This window comes from Rattus norvegicus, chromosome 2, assembly GCF_036323735.1.
Source record: "Rattus norvegicus strain BN/NHsdMcwi chromosome 2, GRCr8, whole genome shotgun sequence".
NCBI classification, from domain to species: Eukaryota; Metazoa; Chordata; class Mammalia; order Rodentia; family Muridae; genus Rattus; species Rattus norvegicus.
Genome location: NC_086020.1, coordinates 3784212 through 3791359, shown reverse-complemented (window position 1 = coordinate 3791359; position 7148 = coordinate 3784212). Strand labels below are relative to the sequence as shown.

The 7148-nt window shown below is 48.3% G+C and overlaps 1 non-coding gene across 1 annotated transcript; it reads left to right on the top strand.

The window, feature by feature from the left end:
• The first annotated feature begins 3581 nt into the window (after positions 1 to 3581).
• Positions 3582 to 3734, top strand: LOC134486019 (5.8S ribosomal RNA). The gene has a single exon (XR_010064549.1). It is a non-coding gene; the product is annotated as a 5.8S ribosomal RNA (ribosomal RNA).
• The last annotated feature ends 3414 nt before the right edge of the window (positions 3735 to 7148 follow it).

Here is a 7148-nt window from a genome sequence, read left to right as displayed (position 1 = left end):
GCATTCATTTCCTCCTTCCATTGTGTATGTCCCAAGGACCAAACCAAGGTTAACAGCCTTGGCAAGAAATATCTTTACCTACTGAGCTATTTCACTCTTCCTAGTATATTTCATAATTTATTGTTGCAAGCCCAATTGCTACCCCATGCCAAAAAAAGGAATGTTTTCTTGCTGGTGTGTGCTATAATCTAAAGCATTTCTTTAGATTAAGTCATTGTCCTCTTTAATACCCTATTATGATACATATAATATCTGTGGGCATGCAGAAACACATGTACACACATAATTTCACTGACATACACTGTCGGTGCCCAATGCCCTCACTGACATGGTACTGAGAATCAGGCGAAAGCCTGCGGGATTAAAGAAACACACACACACACATACAAACACACACACACACACACACACACACACACACACATACACACATACACACACACACACAGAGGTTATTATTAGCCATTCTTTTGTAAAATTTTTAATGATATCACTTCAATACACAAGCTTAGAGATATACATCCACAAACTCTCAACTACAAACTATATAGGAAGGTTTTTTATCAATGTGATATAAAACTAAAGATAACTTGGAAGAAGAAATCTTTACTGAGAAAAAATTCTTCATAAGATTGTCCTATGAAAAAGCCTGTGGGCACTTTCTTGATCAATAATTTTGTTGGAGGGCCCAACTCCCTGCAGGTTGTCCCACTGCTGGGTGTATTGTTCTAGCTTTTATAAAAACACAGGCTGAGCAAGTGATAAACAGAGACCAATAAACAATCTTCTTTCCATGTCTCTCTAACATTTCCTGCCTGCTTAATCACTGGGATATCTTCCTACCCTACCTCATGCAACTAGGATTTGTTTTAGTGATTTTCTGTTTTGGACTGATGGCTGCTAATGTGATCATAAAATAAGACTTAAATTGAATCTTTCAACCTTCTAGAAAATGTGTAAAATAATTTTATTCTAATACCCTCATCTTTCAGACACAGGACATCATATATGAAAGGTCAGAAAGATTCTGCCATAAATATAGGCATCCTGAAAGGTTAATTCTTTACAACCAATAGGTCCAGGTAAGAACTAGGTAGATAAATATTAGCAAAATGATTGTACATTGTAAGGTTAGTTTAAAAACTGACAGAATGTATCACAGATAAAATGTGCCCAATTCACATGAGAACAGCTTAGGAATAAGAGAATGCATAAGAGTAGAGAAAGAGAGACAAAACTAAACAAAAGAAAGACAGAGAGAAGTAGAGCAAGAAAGAGAAGTTGTGGTGTGTGGCATGGGTTTACGGAAGTTTTCTGGACATGTTTTTACAGATTCAGGTTCTGAGAGAACAAACTATTCACTGGGGAAAACAGAAAAAGCTGGAGAATTAGAAGGATCCAGAAGATTGTAACACATTGTCCAAGTTAATGTGAGTCCAAGCAGAACATCTCATGAAGATGCCAAGAGAAACCATATTGAATCAGTCAGCTTGGAAGGTTGGATTACATGGAGGCTAGAAGCTCCTAGTATTATGTCTATAAATAGTAGAACAGAGGGAAAAAATACTCTGGCCTCAGCCTAAAGGACATATTTGAATAGCTTGGGTAAGACTCTTATCTCATCACTTTATTTAAGAAAAGAAAAGTGACATTCACTTAGAAAGACATACAGACAGACAGACAGACAGACAGACACACACATACACAGAGACACACAAACACACAAACATACAAACATAGAGTGGTGTGGGGAGGGAGGGAAGAAGAGAGGGAGGGAAGAAGGGAGAATGCTTGCAGTCAACCATTGAACTCAGAACAAGGTTCCAAAGAGAGGAGTTACAGAAAGAAGTGAAGTAGTTGAAGGGGTTTGCCACCCCATAAGAAGAACAATATCAACCAAACAAACCCCTGCCCTTGATCTTCCATGGACTAAACAACCATCCCAAGAATACACAAGGATGAGCCTGTGGCTCCATCTGCATATGAAGCAGAGGATGTCCTTTTCAGGCACCAATGGGAGCCAATGTCCTTGGTCCTGTCAAGGCTTGATGCCCCAGTGTAGGAAACTGTCAGAATGGGCAGGTTGGAAGGAGTGAGTGGGTGACTGAGGAACTGCCCTCATAGAACAGGAGGCATGAGCGGAAATAATAGCTGGTTTCTAGAGGACAAATCAGGAAAGAGGATAATATTTAAAATGTGAATTAAAACAATCCCCTCCCCTAATGAAAGAAAAAGAAAGAGAAATGGAGAAAGAAAAAGTAAAACAAATGGGGGTACATAACTAAACAGATGCCGCCTGGGTTCATGGTGGTGTTATTCCCTTGATAGTCAAGCATCTTCTGAGAATCCAAAGTCTTTGTGTTCCGGTGGAGTATGGTTGCAAAGTAGAAACTTAAAGGAATTGACAGAAAGGCACCACCAAGAGTGGAGCCTGCAGCTTAATTTGACTCAACACGGGAATCCTCACTCGGCCTGGACACAGACAGGATTGACAGATTGATAAGTCTTTCTCGCTTCCGGGTGGTGGTTCATGGCTGTTCTTAGTTGGTGGAGCGATATGTCTGGTTAATTCCTATAAGGAAGAAGACTCTGGCATGCTAACTAGTTACGCGACCCCCTGAGCGGTCGGCGTCCCCCAACTTCTTAAAGGGACAAGTGCTGTTCAGCCACCTGAGATTGAACAATAACAGGTCTGTGATGCCCTTAGATGTCCTCGGCTGCATGTGCACCACACTGACTGGCTCAGCATGTGCCTACCCTATGCCTGCAGGCACGGGTAACCCATTGAACCGCATTCGTGATGGAGATCTGGGATTACAATTATTCCCCATGAAAGAGGAATTCCCAGTAATTGCAGGTCATAAGCTTGCTTTAATTAAGTCCCTGTCCCTTGTACACACAGCCCTTCGCTACTGCCGATTGGATGGTTTAGTGAGGCCTCATCAGCCCATGGTCCTGTGGGAGGGCTGAGAAGATGGTGGAACTTGATTATCTAGAGGAAGTAAAAGTCTTAACAAGGTTTCTGCAGGTGAACCGGTGGAAGGATCATTAATGGAGAAGGCCGAGGGGGTGTCTGGTCCTTTCTTGGGCCTGTGTGAGTCCCTCCTCTCACCGGGAGGGGTGTCCCTGTGTCCTGGTCGCCATTGTGGCCCTCGCCACAGCCTACAAGCCAAGTGAGCTTTTCGGGAAAAGCAGGGATTGTTATGGAGCGGTGCGGAGAGGGTGTCAGGTCTGGTCCATTGAGGGATCTCCTCCATTCTCTCTCTCTCCCTCCCTCCTCTGCCTCCATCCACACCTCCCTGTGCCCTAATCTGCCTCTGCCGCCGCCTCCAGCACCTCCCTTGCCCAAAGCCGCCGGGTGCTGGGTTAGCGGCGTCCCATGTCCCTTGTTTCCCCGTCTTTCCGATCCCGACCCTGTCTTTTTTTTCTTTTCACGTGTATCCTTTAGTTTCCTGCTGGCCGGCCTGAGGTGGAACCGCCTCGCCATTGGCCCCTCTCTTCCAGTGCAGCAGGGGCGGGCGGGGGAGCTTGTGCCAGTGTTAGCACCCATACAAGGCCGCTCACACCCCACATAGCCATACAACTCTTAGCGGTGGATCACTTGGCTTGTGCGTCGATGAAGAATGCAGTTAGCTGCGAGAATTAATGTGAATTGCAGGACACATTGATCATGGACACTTCAGATGCACTTGCAGGCCCGGGTTCCTCCCTGGACTACACCTGTCTGAGAATCACTTGAGGATCAATTGCTGCCCTCTTGTGGTTTCGCTGCCGCTGCGGGAGGGGGGGTTGGGGGATGGGCGCATCGCGCGGCTTGGACTCTGCTCGCAGGGCCTCTCCCCTTGGCCGTCCGTCTCCAGAAGGACAGACATGGGCAGTGTCCAGCGTTCGTCCACGCCTGGTTGGTGTGAGCGGGCCTCATCCTCCCCATCCACTGGCACCGCGCGCCGGCCAACCTCCTTGTGGCTCCTTCCTGCTTGCCCCGCCGCTCCCGCTCCCGTCCTCGCCCGCTCTCCCCACCATGTGGACACGTCGGCATGGGCCAGTCGGGTGCCTGGGCGCCAGAGGGGCTGCGTCTCCGGGGTCGGTCATCCTGCCTCTGATCTGGTGGGAGGCAGGCCCTTCCCATGGGGTCGGTGCATCCACCACCACTGTGCACCCGCCAGTGCACACAGAGAGAGTGACCTGCAAGCATCGGATGGGGTGGGGGCCATACCTCACCCGCGGGGGCCTGTCTCAGGTTCCTCTCCTCCCCCCTCCCTCTGCCGGGGGCCGACCACTCGGGCGCCAGCCAGAGGGACACCGTGGGGTCCCTGCGCTGACCCGACTTGCCCCCGGGATGTGGGAGCTGGCCGGGGTAGAGAGGTCGCAAGCCCCGGCCTGGGACCCCGGCATCCTCTCGCTCTCCTCTCCGTCCATCTGCCCGCGACAGCACACGCGCCCTACTTTCCTCCTTCCCCTCTCGACAGTGACCTCAGATCAGACGTGAGGACCCGCTGAATTTAAGCATATTAGTCAGCGGAGGAAGAGAAAGTAACCAGGATTCCCTCAGTAATGGTGAGTGAACAAGGAAGAGCCCATCGCTGAATCCCTGCCGCGTGCCGTGGCGCGGGAAATGTGGCGTATGGAAGACCCACTCCCAGGCGCCGCTGGTTGGGGGCCCAAGTCCTTCGGATCGAAGCCCAGCCTGTGGATGGTGTGAGGCCGGTAGCGGACCCAGGAGCTCCGGGCGCGGGTCTTCCCAGAGTCGGGTTGCCTGGGAATGCAGCCCAAAGAGGGTGGTAAACTCCATTTAAGGCTAAATACTGGCAGGAGACTGATAGCCAACAAGTACAGTAAGGAAAAGTTGAAAAGAACTTTGAAGAGAGAGTTCAAGAGATCGTGAAATCGTTAAGAGGTAAACTGGTGGGGTCAGCGCAGTCCGCCAGAGGATTCAACCCGGCTGCACATGTTCGGCTGGGCCAGTGAACCCAGTGGATCTTTCCCGCTCCCCGTTCCTCCCGACCTCTCCACCTGTGCGACTTTCTTCCCCCTCCACGCGTCCAGCTGTCACCATCCCCGCTCCTCCCAATGCGGGGTAGGGGGGGTCGGCGGGCGCTCCCGGGAGGGCGCGGGGTGCGGTGTGGGCGCCTAGGTGGGACCTGGGGTAGGGTTGGTGGGTAATGCCTCCCCCCACCCCCGCGTCGGTGGCTCGCCACGCTGGGCGTCCTTCCACTGTGGTGGTGCACCAAAACCCGCTACGGGACCTCTGGGAAGGCCATGTGGGGAAGGCACTGCGGGGAAGGTGACTTGGGAGGCGGTGTGGCAACACCCCTGGGCCCTGGACCACCCTGCCCCGAGTATTACAGCACATCCTCTCCATACAGAAGACACTGACAGACAGACAGACAGACAGACAGACAGACACACACACACACACACACACACACACACACACACACACACAGGCACTCACACACACAGAGACACACACACACAAATACATATTTAAATATTTAAAATGATGTTTACAAAAACCAGTCTTCCTGTTTAACAGAGGTTTAAAGGGAAGTTGGCTGACAGAATGTTTTTGTGGGTTTTTATTCTCTTTTCTACCAAATAGAAAGTATATCTGTTGGCCCTTTTATTAAAAGCCAAAGTATTAAGTGGGGAGCCGATGTTTCAAATTTTAACATTTTGTTCCTTTCACGAAAACCAGGTAGTGTTGTTTCTTTGACTTTTCCTTTTTGAAACAAAATGGAAGGAGCTCTACCAGTTGGCCTAGTTTCCCTGTTCCTTTTACCTCTTCCACTGTATGCTCAATGAAATAAAGGAAATAAATGAAATTTCTAGTCATTTATTTGTTTGGGAGACCCGAACTCTCTCTCCAGAGATATTTCCATCTTCACCCCCCCCACACACACACACAGGAGGCCTACTCCCTGTATGTGGGGGAAGGGGGAGGGGTGGACAGGAGCTAGCTAAGAGGGGGTGGGGTGGGGCTGGAGAATATGCATGTCCCTGAAGGTCTGTCAGGGAAATACTGCTGCTGTCCTAGCATGCTTTGCTTCAGTGCTGAGCCAGGCACACACACACACACACACACACACACACACACACACACACACACAGAGAGAGAGAGAGAGAGAGAGAGAGAGAGAGAGAGAGAGAGAGAGCAATCAATCTGTTAATCTGTTTGTCTCCCTCCCCTAGTTTTTCAGACAGGGTTTCTCTATGAATTCCTCTGTAGACTGATGGCTCAGAGGGCAAAGCTGCTGGCTCTTAGGGTCTAGGGAAAACATGAAGGCCTAGATGCAGTGTGTAGGCCTGAGGGAACTGTTAAGGCCTAGATGCCCTGTGAAGGAGGCCTACATCATATATACATATATACACACATATTCATATATATGAATATGTATGTGAATGTGTATACACTCAGGTATCCTTTATTTTATTGGCTTATTTTGAATATAATTTCCATGCTAATCAAAAAGAGGAAATTTTCTTGGCATCGGATTCTTCTTCAACAAAAAATGGAAATAAATAATCACATATTCAGATGTTATGTCTAATATTGAGAAGATATTCCCAGATATGGTGTTAATCCATCATAGTCCATGTGTGAACACAAAACAGACGTAGTAAGAATTTTGGCAAGTGGATTTTAAAAACTTATATAGGGTTATTAAGAGCAGTGGTAACATTTTTTAATTTGATATTTTATATATTTACATTGCAAATGTTATTCCCTTGCTGAGTTACCCACTCTCCCAGAACCCACCCCCTGCTTCCATGAGGATGCTTTTCCTCCCATCCACCTACTTGCACTTCAATAGCATACCATTCCCCTGCACTGGAGAAAGGAACATTCACAGGACCAAGGGCTTCTCCTCCTATTGATGCCAGACAATGCCATCCTCTTCTCCATATGCAACTGAAGCAATAGGCTTTTACATGAGTACTATTTGGTTAGTAGTTTAATCCCTGGGAGCACTGGTAAGTCTAGTTGGTTAATATTGTTGTTCTTCCTATGGGTTTGAAAACCATTTCAGGTCTTCCTTCACTCCTTCATTGGAGTCCCCATGGAGTCCGATGGTTGGCTTCAAGCATGCTTGTCTATATCAGTGAGGTTCTGGCATAGTCTCTCAGGGGACATCCACATCAAGCTC